Below are 13,061 nucleotides of genomic sequence, written 5' to 3'. Positions count from 1 at the left end.
AAATTTTTCACTGACCACAGTGCCCACTTTCATCTCTTACCATCAACTCCTAGCATCCATTGCCTTCCTCTGCCATAGAATTTGCAAAACTATTTTATTTTGCTTGTTGTCCTCTACCACTAGATTATAAACTCCCAGGGGATCAGGAATTAATGTCATTCACCTCTCTATCACCAGTGTTTTTCACAGTGCTGGGCACGAGGTAGGTATTCAATAAGTGAATGTGGGACAGAAGAGCAATTTCTGTTGCTTTTATAAGATTTAACATTCACCATGTCAGTCTCTGGACAGTGTTCACGTCAACTATACAGTGTTTATATCCTGTAAATTACGGGTTTTTTAGTAACTATATCTGTACTTTCTGTCCATTGGGCTTCTCAGAGGAAACAGTAACTCCAAGCCATTTTCGCTGTGAACTTTTCCCGGGTGTTCAGGGGCTGTATTCCTTCACCCAGAAACTTATGTGGGGGGAAAACAAGCATATAATCGAGTACCTATCTTTAATAAGCTAAAGACGTTAAATCCACTACTTACTGACTGTTAAAAAGATAAGGAAATTGAAAGAGACACCTTCTAGAATTGACACAGTAGCAAACTGGGGTGTATGTGCCCATACTTTATGAATTGACCATTTTCGGAATATAGTTATTTGCTTACACCTGCTTTCCATTCATCCCAGCACAGCCCCCAACAAAAACAAAAATGTAAACTCAGGCATCTTGTAACTGAAACGTATTTATTTGTTTCGAATAGCATCTTGAATCCCGGGAGAAAACGGTAATAGACGGGTACTCAGTAGGTTTCTATTCATTGGTGAACTCATGCTATCATTATTGCTTCTAGAATTCCCTAGTAGTGTTAGATTTTTCCTCAGTGACCCATCATCATCTTTTACCAAAAACACACAATTCAAAACCCCTTGCGAGGCCTACCAAATCCCATTTACTAGTGGTAGAAAGTAGAAGTATGTATTTTTAAACAGTGATTTTTGGAACCCTCACCACCCCTGATACCACTTCCAATTAAAATCCAATGTTCTCCTTGGGCAGTAAGGCCTAGCAGTCCAGGCAAAGAAGTTAAGTCCTGACTGACTGGACAGAACAGTGGGGTGTGATGAGAAAATGAGAATAGCTGTTGCTTTTTATACCCATCGTAACTCATAGCTATTTTCATAACGTTGATGGAAAGTGATAACTGATCGCCTCGTCACCATGAGTAAACGTTGTGTGACCCACTGTTTGAGAAGAGAGCTCTGGTGACTAATTAAAGTATCGTGCGTTCTGAAATGTGTTAGGATGGCTTTTTTTAAGAGTCATTTATTTTAGAGAGAGAGTACATGCAGTGAGGAGGGAAAGGGAGTGAGAACCTTAACTAGACTGTACACTGGGCACCGAGTCTGACGCAGGGGTGGACCCCACGACTCGGAGATCACAACCCGAGCCGAAACTGACCGTGCTGCCCAGGTGCCCCAAGTTGTTTATTTTTTAAATAGATAACTTTTCTTAGCTGAGTCAGACACTCATAATAGGTATGTTTAATATTAAAATTAGTTTTGAGTCCTCCTGCCTCCGGCATCTACCATCTGGAAACAAAAGACGCAATTTTGGAGATGATCCAATACAACATTTTTTTAAATACTATAAACCTATTAACAAATTGTAGAAGAAGAAAATTTTACCTTTTAAAACAATCTATGCTATAATCATGTTTTTATTTGTACAGTCCACAAAAAGGAAAGTTCAGACTTATAGTCTATTTTCCTTTCAATTGAATGCACAAATAAAATAAAAAGATATTTGTACAGATTAACTGATGAAGACTTAATATGAAATCTGCTGTGTACTTTACAACCTGGATAATTCTGAGTTGATATAATCTTTACAAGTCCCAGTGTTGTTGAGACACTAAAATGCAGGGTTTTATGTATTTTCCCAAGTGTGGGCACACCAGCTCTTTGTGTATTAGCTCCCTCCTAAAAATGAGGGAATTGGACAAGATGCTATCAAACACTCTTTTGGTTTGAGAAAAAGAAAAAACAAAACACCTCAATAGCTATACTATAGGGGTAGACGAATGATAGAGGGGTGGGGTCTCCAATCAGGTGGCTGGTTGTAGCCGAGGTAGCTTGGCCTAGCACCATCAGATAAAGCTGTTGAACAAAGGAAATATACTTTCCACATCTCCTTCCATGGCAGTCAGTTGGCGGGTTTTGATCATTCGTGAATTTTCAGGGTTCTTCTAAAACCTCTAGTAGGATGTGAGGACTTAATCCCACCTCCTGATCTCACAGCACTGTGGACCAGACCCTTCGAATTCTAAAAGGCAGTAAGATCTCCTTCCTTCTGATTTGCTTTCACAGGCTCCTGGGACATCAGTTTTTAAAGGCCTAGTCACAGATGAGAGAAATCATTCGTGTTAAATTTTTATTAGAAAAAAAATACTTCACAAATATCCTTTCCTATAAAAATGTAGTCGTGAACAATCTTGGCTGGGGAGGAATAGCAGAGGGGGTGGGGCAGAGAACTTCAAAGATTCGTGTGAGTGGATATGCAACCCTGTGATTAAGTTGATTTTCCATAGTTCTGATACTAGTAGTTCTAGTACTAATTGATACAATTAGTATCAATACTATTTCCAAAGGCATCAGAACTCATTAGAGATAATTGGCCAGGACTCTTATAGAACCGTTGGGAGAACAGACTCTGTTGACAATAGATTGATTGTTTGTTCGTTTGTTGTAATATTTTTTACCTATCATTTGAAGGAAGAAAGATGCAAACAGCAAATATATAAGGTGACACAATAGAGTAGGAAAAATCCTAGACTCAGGTTCTGTTACCATACCTGCTGCTTAGTAACTGTGATCTGAAACAATTAGTTAACTTCTCTAGGCTTAGTTTCGCCATCCGTAAAATGGAAATAACATTCATTTAGAAATATGTGTTGAATGCCTAAATTTTGCCCGGCACCTGACTTCGTCTAGCTTCCATGTCTTCCTCATGGGGTTGCTACGAAAACTAGATGGCATATTGCACGTGCAAATGTTGTTGGTGTTTTTCACTATCAGGTGACACCTAGAGCAGTCTTGACCTCCAATCGTCAAAGACTTATTTTTGGCCAAAAAAAAAAAAAAACCCCAACAAACAAAAAACCTGATTCATTTGCACCAAGGTTTGAAGCAAAGAAAAATTTGGCCTCAACCCCAATTAACTGAAAGTTCAAGTAGCTACAATATTCTTTGCCCAAGTATTCCCGTTACTACAGGTTTTTCTTTGTTGGTATGTGAGGTCATTGGTGGTTAGTAGTCATCTATTGCCCTGTAGAATGCATAACACATTTTACCCCCAAACTTATGGCTTTAAACAAAAAACATTTGTTATATCACACTTTCTGTGACTCAGGCATCCTAGCTTAGCTGCATACCTGTGGCTCAAGGTCTCGTGATGAGGCTGTAGGCAAGCTGTTGGCTGGGAGCTGGGAGCTCATCCAAAGGTTCATCTGGAAAATCTACTTCCAGTTCACTCACGTGGCTGTTGGCAGGCCTCTTTCCACTTGGACCTCTTCAGAGGCCTGCTTTTATGGACTGAAATGTGACCCCCAAATTCATTTGTTGAAGTCTTAACCCCCATTACCTCAGATTGTGACTGTATTTGGACATAGGGCCTTGAAAGTGATGACTAAGTTAAAAGAAGCCTCTTAGCATGGGCCCTAATCCAACCTGACTGATGTCCTTATAGGAAGAGGAACATAAGGCACACCAGGGATGTGCCTACACAGAGAAAGACTCTGTGAGGACACAGGGAAAAGATGGCCATCTGTAAACCAAGGAGAAAGGCCTCAGAAAGAACCAAACCTGCTGACAACTTGATCTTAGGCATCTAGCCTCCTGAACTATGAGAAAGTAAATTTCTGTTGTTTAAGCCACCCAGTCTGTGGTATTTGGTTGCGGCAGCCCTACCACACTAATATAGCTGCCTTACAACATGGCAGCTGCCTCCCCTGGGCAAACAATACATGAGAAAGTGAGAAAGCACCCACACAGAAGCCACAGTCTTTTTATAACTTAATCTTGGAAGTGATACCCCATAACTTTAGCTATATTCTCTTTGTTAGAAGTGAGTCTGTAAGTCCAGTCAGTCCATACTCAAGAGGAGATTTCAGGAAGTGAATGGATAGCAGGAAGTGGAAGTCACAGGAGGCCATCTTAAAGGCTGCCTACCACACTAGTTTAGATTTGTTTTTAACAAAGTAAAAATTAAAAGTTAACAGATGGACCAACTGGCGTATTTTACATGTGTAGATTCGACGTCATCAAATCATGGGCACCCTGGCTAATATAATCTATAGGCCATACTACCATTCTGTGAAGCAAAGATTGTTCTGATCTGGAAAATATAAAATTTTGACATTTAGGACAAGGTTTTCTAGGGGTGGAAAAAAGATCACTTTATGGACAAGAATGAAGAGAAATGGCCCAGTGAATCCTCTGTCTGTGCCTAATACAGTGATGTTTACCCAGGGATGCATACCAAGGGGTCTGCAGGGGGATGAGAGGGAAAGAGGAGGGAAGATAATCATGAGTTTTAAAAAAGCTTGGTCAAGCCATAATATAATCTTCATAGGGGAAGTGAGAAGAAACAGGTTTTATGAAACAGTACAGAAAGCAAAACTGAACAAAATCTTGGCTGATAGAAAATAGGTCACAGAGAGTTGAGAAACTGCTCTAATCTTTCTTTTATTGTTAATAGACAAAAAGAGGGATAAAGGATAGCAGGTTAGAGGTGGGCCGTAATACCCGGAGAGGTGGTACATTTTAGAAAATCCAGGGAGGAGTGAAAAATGATTAGTGGGCTCTATGGAAGGTAAATACAAACTAACAGACATATTCAGGAGCCTTTCAAGAGCTAATAGGAAGAACTTTACAAGGGGAGGATGGGTGATAGTTGAACCCAAGCTTTAGTTCAAAGGATCCAAAGGACATCTGCTCTGTGGTGATTGCAAGCTGTCATCTGATTCCTCGGTAAGTATGCTGGGATTCCAATAGCTTTAGCCTCTAAAATTAGTAGCATTGTCAGCTTGATTGTCTCGTGTTTTTCTAACCATCAGAGTCTATGTGGCAAAGCTGTCATTATTCCCAAGCACAGTCAGATTTCTTTTCACCAACAGCCTTCCTTTTGGCCTCTTGAATGATGCTAACATGAGGTTAAATTCTCCCTTTACCTTCCAGAACATTCTAAGAGCTATCACTTATAATAACACCTCCAAATACTAAGCTTCAATAATTTGGCTCCTGCTTCATCGGAACTCCCCCTCGGGTGGCCCTTTGTTTTTAGAGAGGAAGAAGCTGTTTCCTGTTATCTCCTGGTTGCACGATAACAAGATGACAGACCGATTCTAGGTCTCTTTCAGTTTTCCTTACACAAAGCTATGGAACTAGAGTGGGACAGTACGGGGATCTCACAAGGTGACCCTCCCTAAAAAGGTGCCTTCGGATTTGAATAATAATTCTATGGATTATCTAAAGAGTTCCCCTGAGTAGATGTTTGTGTTGGTATGGAACAATTTCTGAGATATATTGTTTAATGAAAGATAACCAAAAAACCCACTGAAGAATATGTTCCCATTTGTATAAAAAGGGGAGCAGGAATATACATTTGTATGTGCATAGGCTGCTCTGAAAGGACACACACGCCCCCACATACACCAGGAATGAGTCTGGGGTAGAAGACACTTTTAACCCTATACCTCTTGTATCATTTGATTTTTTTTTTTAATTTGTGCATGGATTACTTTTTTTTTTTTTTTGTAGTTAGGGAGCTATTAAAAAATGCCCTTATTTTTCAGTTATTCATAGAATTTTTTTTAAATTCCAGTAGAGTTAACATACAGTGTTATATTAGTTTCGGGAGTATAATATGATGGTTCAACAATTCTATACATTACTCTGCTCATCACGATAAGTGTGCTCTTAATCCCCTTCCCCTGCTTCAGCCATCCCCACACCTACCTCCCCTCTGGTAACCTCCCTAGTTTGTTCTCTCTATTTAAGAGTCTGGGCTTTTTGTTTGTCTCTTTTTTTCTTTATTCATTTGTTTTGTTTCTTAAATCCACATATGAGTGAAATCGTATAGTATTGTATCTCTGACTTATTTTACTTAGCATTATGCCCTCTAGATCCATCCACGTTGTTGCAAATGGCAAGATTTCATTCTTCTTTATGGCCTAGTAATATTCCTCTGTGTGCGTGCGTGTGTGTCTGTGTGTCTGTGTGTGTGTGGGTGGGTGTGCGCGTGTGCAGGCTGCATCTTTATCGATTCATCTGTCAGTGGACACTTGGGTCGCTACCATATTTGGGCTTTTGTAAATACTGCAATAAACACAAGGTGCATATGTCATTTCAAATTAGTGTTTTTGTTTTCTTTGGGTAAATACCCAGTAGTGGAATTACTGGATCATATGGTAGTTCTATTTTTAATTTTTGAGGAACCTCCATCCTGTTTTCCACGGTGGCTGCACCAGTTTGCGTTCCCACCAACAGTGCAGGAGGGCTTCCCTTTCTCCACGTCCTTGTCAGCACTTGTTTTGTCTTGTGTTGTTGATTTTAGCCGTTCTACCAGGTGTGAGGTGATAGTTCACTGTAGGTCTGATTTGCATCTCCCTGATGGTGAGTGAGGTCCAGCATCTTTTCATGTGTCTGTTGGCCGTCTGGGTGTCTTCTTCAGAGAAATGTCTGCTCATGTCTTCTGCCCATTTTTAATTGGATTATTTAGGTTTTTTTCATGTTGCATTGTATAAATTCTTTATATGTTTTGGATATTAACCCCTTTCCGTGTATATCATTTGCAAATATCTTCTCCCACTCAGTAGGTTGTTGTTTTGTTTTGATTGTTTCTTTTGCTGTGCAGAAGCTTTTTATTTCAACTATAGTCCCAATGGTTTATTTTTGCTTTTGTTTCTCTTGCCATCGAGAAGAATGGTGCTACAGCCGATGTCAGAGAAATTACTGCCTGTGCTGTCTTCTAGCATTTTTATGGTTTCAGGTCTCATATTTAAGTCTTTAATCCATTTTGAGTTTTTTTGTGTGTATAGTATGAGAAAGTGGTCCAGTTTCATTCTTTTGCATGTAGCTGTCCAGTTTCTCTAATACCATTTGTTGAAGAGATTGGCTTTTTTTCCCATGGTATATTCTTGCCTCCATTGTCATAGATTAACTAACCACATAATTGTGGGTTTATTTCTGGGTTTTTTATTCTGTTCTGTTGCTCTATGTGGCTGTGTGCCAGTGCCATACCATTTTGATTACTGCAGCTTTGTAGTATATCTTGAAATCTAGAATTGTGATACTTCCAGTTTTGTTTTTCTTTTTCAAGATTACTTTGGCCATTCGGGGTGTTTTGTGGTTCCGTACAATTTTACGATTATTTGTTCTAGTTCTGTAAAAAATGCTGTTGGTATTTTGGTAGGGATTACATTAAGTGTGCAGATTGCTTTGGGTAGTATGGACATTTTAACAATATTGGCTCTTCCAGTCCATGAGTGTGGAATGTCTTTCCATTTCTTTGTGTCGTCTTCAATTTGTTTCATTAATGTTTTAAAGTTTTCAGATTACAGATCTTTTGCCACCTTGGTTAATTTTATTTCTAGGTATCTTATTATTTTTGGTGCAAGTGTAAATGGGATTGTTTTCTTAATTTCTTTTTCTCCTGCTTCAGTATTAGTATATAGAAGATGCATGGATTACTTTTAATATAACACAAATAGAAACAGTTTTTAAAGAGAAAGGCGTTGAAGAAGGGAAATTTTAGTTCCCACATGAAACCTTTGAACTCATGCTGTGTTCTCTCACATGGTCGCCTGATTTTCCAGTTCTCTCTTCTTGTCTTTGCACTTTGAAAACTCGTGACAGCAGGAGCCGCTCGCCATTGAGCACCTGCTCTACCCCGAATGCTGGGGGTTTTACGTGGAGTTTCTTCACTTGATCGTCACAGTGATCACATGGGGATGTTTCTTCCTGCCTCATTTTTTTAGCTGAGAATTGTATATTCCTTCCTCTGGTACTTTTTAGAAGATGGAGAGGACACAGTTCCAAGAGAGATTTTCTGCCAAATGCCTGGCCAGCACTTTGCTTCAGCAAAGACTGGAGTGACCCTCCTTCTGAGTTTTTCTCTTCTGTTTGTGTGATCCTTTCTCTGGGCTTATTATTTCATTCAGTTCAGAACTTCAGCTTCACTCTAACAATTCTGACATGGGAGTCTCCATCGCCGGTGCTTAGAATCCATTACAGTAACAGATCCCATCTCAGACACCTAAGAAAAAGGGTGCATCTGTGGCCTCGCATGATTAGAGAGAATTAGGGTGGCTCCAGCTACGTGTCGTGAGATCTTTTTCTCCATCTCTCTCTGCCTCATGTTCCTTCTCTCCATCTTTCTCCATCTCTTTTCATTTCTTTTCATAACTCCGTAAACCTCCCTCTTTCCTTCTTTATATGGTTTCTGCCATGTAGCACATCAGTGGAGGGGTATAGGTTGAGCAGCTCTAGCCTTATTCTTTCCAGTTTAATGACCACAGAGTAAAAACAGTATTTCTCTTTCTGTGTTAGTATATAGAAATCCCAAGGAAAGGCTGTGATTGACTTGGCTTGGATGACATGACCAACTCTTATGGTAGTGGGTGGGGACTTTGGCCAGGTCTGGATCACCTGCCAGCTTTTGTGATCAAGAGGGTATGAGACTCTCTTAACTATAGAGAACAAACTGAAGGTCACCAGAAGGGAGGTGAGTGGGGGGATGGGTGAAGTAGGTGAAGGGGATTAAGGAGTGTACTTGTCCCGATGAGCACTGGATAATGTATGAAGTCATTGAATTGCTCTATTGTACACCTGAAACGAACATAACACTGTATGCTAATTATACTGGAATTTAAAAAAAAAAAAAGAAAAAAAAGAGGTTATGGTACTGACATTCGTAGTCTGGCCATAATCATCAGATTGGAAAAGAGCAAGTGGGGAGCAGTTTTCCAAAGGAAGTGAAAGGAGCTGAGACCACAAGCAGATGGGAAGGGATGTTAGGAGACAAAAACAGTAGATTTCCCGTACTTTCAACCCAGAGTTGCTTTGCAACTTTCAAAAATGGGATTAAAGAAGACATTGTGTGCGGTAAGTACTTCATATGGTGCCGACAGCAGAATAAATGATAGAGCAGTCTCTACTGTTATTGACTATCTTTTTTAATTGCGGCAAAATACACTCAACACAGAATTTACCACTTCAACCATTTTTAAACGTACAGTTCAGTGGATTACGTACATTCATATATTTGTGCAACCATCACCACCATCCATCTCTAGAAACTTTTTTTTCTTTTTTACAAAACTAAAACTCTACCCGTTAAACAATAACTCCCCATTCTCCTTTCCCCCAGCTCCTGGCAACCACCTTTCTCTTTTCTGTTTGTATGAATTTGACTGTTCTAGATATCATATATAAGTGGAATCATGCAGTATTTGTCTTTTCGTGACTGGCTTATCTCACTTAGCATAATGTCTTCAAGGTTCAGCCGTGTTGCGGCATGTGTCAGAATTGCCTTCCTGTAAGGCTGAACAGTACCCTGTTGTATGTGTATACCACATTTTATTTATTAATTCATCTGTCAGTGGATACTTGATTTGCTTCCACCTTTTGACTATTGTGAGTAATGCTGTGAACATGGGTGTACAAATATTTGGTCAAGTCTGCTTTCAGTTCTTCCAGATGTATATCCAGAAGTAGAGTTGCTGAATCGCACAGTAATTCTATTTTTAATTTTGTGGAGAACCGCCATATTGTTTTCCATAGCAGGTACACCATTTTACATTCCTACCAACAGTGCCCAAGGGTTCCCTTTCTCCACATCCTCTCCAACACTTTTTTTTTTTTTATAGTAACCATGCTAATGGTTGAAATGTAGCCATGCTAATGGGTGAAGTGGTTGTAAGTTCTTTAAATAAAACCTTGGTGACTGGGCCAATACAGATGCCTTTGACAGAAGTAGAGCACCCGGTGTTGTGGATGAGTGGGACAGATAACACGGAGTATTTTAAGAGTCAGATTTGACATGATGGCTGAACATTAAACTCAGAAAAGTCTTCGCAGAGCCAGGGAGGAGTTCAAACCAGATGTGGAGTTTAGCAGTCATCTATATAGAGTTACCTGTTAAAGCTGTAAGTGGATACATTCTCTGAGGGAAAGAATGTAAAAAAAAGAGCAGCAAAGTGCAAAGAAGAAAGAGGATACAGTGGAACCACCCAAGGAGGCAGCCTTGAGACGCACTGGATATTTCAGAATCTCAGAGACACAGAGAGGGGATGAAGAGTCGAGAGGGTGGGAATGACTGATGAGCTCAGATGATATTTTTTAATGGCCTGTAATTAAGATTTTATTAAATTGAATCATTTTCATGTGAATACTACCCTGTAGAGTCCCTTGTAATTTTCAGAATGCTTGCATACGGATTATCTTGTTTAGCCCTTAATCCAGTGAAGCACACAAGTTATGATTCCCACATTACAAGAAAGAAACTGAATCTCGAGGAGATTGGGGTTTTCCTCAAGTTATTGCTTGGTACCTCTAATTTTCCCAAGGTGATCAGTTTTGGGGAAGCTGAAGGTGGATGATGCCAAGTCAAAGTGGGCATCAGAGGAGGTTCCCCTCAGACAAGCGCCCCGGCTGCTCGCCATCCCTCACATGGGCACTTTCCCTCAGTACCTCCTGGAAACAAGATCTACTGACCCCTCTCAGGTTCCTGTAAGGTACTAAGGAGTTTGATTCTCTAGACTCTAGAACAGTAGTTTGTGAACGATGGGGTCATGACCAGACAGTGGGTCATCAAGTCAATTAGTGGGTCATGACCAGGCTCACGAGAGCCAGTGGTGCATGAGTCTTCCCAACGCTGTGAACTCTCAGTAAGTTCATCATGTTGGTTACCTGACTTTGGCTGTGGTGGAAATCAGCCAACACCACAAAGCTGGGGCCTTTGTTTGTTTTACCACAGAGAACCAGTTGTTAAACATTTACTGGCATCCCACTGATCAGAACCATCACTTCTGCCTCTTCCCTCCCACCCCTCCTATAATGGAACAGAGTAGAACAGAAAGAAAAAATAGTGCGGGTCCATCTGTAATAAAAGTGAGAATTGTTTTGTGAGACTTCTGTTTAAGTCAAAAAGATATTAATGTATGTATTCATAGAAGATGTATTTGTACTAAATAAGTTTGAAAGTCAGTTGTCTAGGTAGGGTCCCTTCATTTACCTTCCTCAAGTACTTGAAAGCCTGCTGTTCTGCTGATCTTTAGGCAAAGAACTACTAGAATCCAGCATCTTTTTTGAATGAATCCTGTACCTACGGTGGGAGGAATGAGACTGGATTTGTATCAGGCTGGAAATTATTGTTCTAGAATAGACAAAATCCCTCTGTATATCAGTTCTTTTGAACTCAAAGCTATATAAAAGATCTCCTTTTAGACCCCACCAAATTTTTTCTACAGTGAACATGTATTTGTCCGATGCTCAGAAAACAATAATCATTAAGTCCCAAAGATTAGAAGCCCAATAAATAGCAGAAATCAGATTTAATTAAGTACATAGCCTTGTGTTACTCTACCATTCTTCAGTGTGAGAACTTTCTATAAAGAAATTAAATCTTTCTAAGAAAGTAAATATGCTTTTTGTAAATCATTTTCCTTTTAATGATTTAGTGATTTGTTTTATAAAGCCAGATTTTATGTATATTTTTATATATACATGCATTTACATTATATTGAAACATTTTATATATAAACATATATATATTAATATCCCAGATGTGCTTAAGTGAATTATGCTTCGAAACTAGACGGATAGATACAGCTAGGTCATGGAATTAGATGCCAAGAACTTTGATTTAGATCAGCGTGCAATTTTTAAATTTTCATAAAAGGGAAGTTATTAAATATTCTTATGCAAAAAAAAACTACAACTCTGCAAACGTGTTAAATGGTCTGCCCTTAACTATCAAAATGGAGTTACAAAAAGAAACATTTTTCACTGAGTGACGTTTGAAAGTCCCCCAGACGGGTTTCTCTCTGTTCCGTGAGGTCATTCTGTCACGCCTATTTTACTGCTCCGTTGTAGTAAGAAAATGAACCAGAATAAAGGGACCATGGTTTTACAGGTTTATAGGAGTTAAATATACTTTCAGAAATGAGTTATGGAACATTTTTCTTAGAAGAATTTGGCTTATTGGATATATGACTTCGGTTCTTTACAGTAGAATTCCTTAAAATAGCATTTTATCAAAACTCTCCTACACTTACTTGCAAGCAGAAAGAAATTCTCCCCCATAGCTGGACACTTGACCCGGGTTGCATTTAGCATCTAAGAGGTCACCCACATGCCTGCATCGTTCACTAGATGTGGAGAAGGGTTTCTGGGAGGCCTGAGCACTCGGGGTGCTGCTGTGGTCAGCCAGCTCGCTCCCTTCTCCCCTAGGGCTGCCTCCGCTCCGCACAGACCCCTTGCAGCTGCGCCCGGCGCCTCCGTGTCACCAGGCCGGGTTTCAGGAGATGGATCTCCTGCTCTTGCGCCTGTGTTGTTCATTCCTACATACTGGACCTGTGCCCGGGAAGGTGAGGGGCCAGCAGGTTGGCCCTCACTCCCCAGCTGTCCCTTTCTCCTAATGTCACTCAGGATATAAATAAAGTGATTCATTCACTCTCTTATCAAAGCAGAACGTTGCCAGAAGGTACTATCAGGGCCAGTCTGATCCTAGGGGGCACATCTAAGAGGCACAATGGACAAAGCCTTTGCATTTAGGTAGTTTTAAAAATTACGTTTTTAATTTTATTTCTCCTGTTCACTTCAGACCTGGGAGGGAGAAAAATAGCTCCAGTTACACGTTCATGTTGTTTGAGGTGTGGGCCGCCTTCAGTGGCGTGGAAGTCGTGGTGCATCCTCTGTTTTTTCTGAGCTGGAAAAGCCGTGAGTCAGATGATCTCATTGAAAATGTGCTTCCCTTTCCTCCACACAGCTGATGGGGGGTAGGAGCGCT

The 13,061-nt window shown here is 40.1% G+C and overlaps 1 protein-coding gene across 13 annotated transcripts in view; it reads left to right on the top strand.

Annotated features, from left to right (window-relative positions):
• The window catches only part of TTLL5 (tubulin tyrosine ligase like 5), a 278,708-nt gene that overhangs the window by 258,950 nt on the left and 6,697 nt on the right, over positions 1-13,061 (top strand). The window lies entirely within an intron of this gene.

This window comes from Ursus maritimus, unplaced genomic scaffold (assembly GCF_017311325.1).
Source record: "Ursus maritimus isolate PB19 unplaced genomic scaffold, ASM1731132v1 scaffold_25, whole genome shotgun sequence".
Lineage (NCBI taxonomy): Eukaryota > Metazoa > Chordata > Mammalia > Carnivora > Ursidae > Ursus > Ursus maritimus.
The sequence above is the reverse complement of the archived record's forward strand: the minus strand, read 5'-3'. Positions and strand labels throughout refer to the sequence as shown.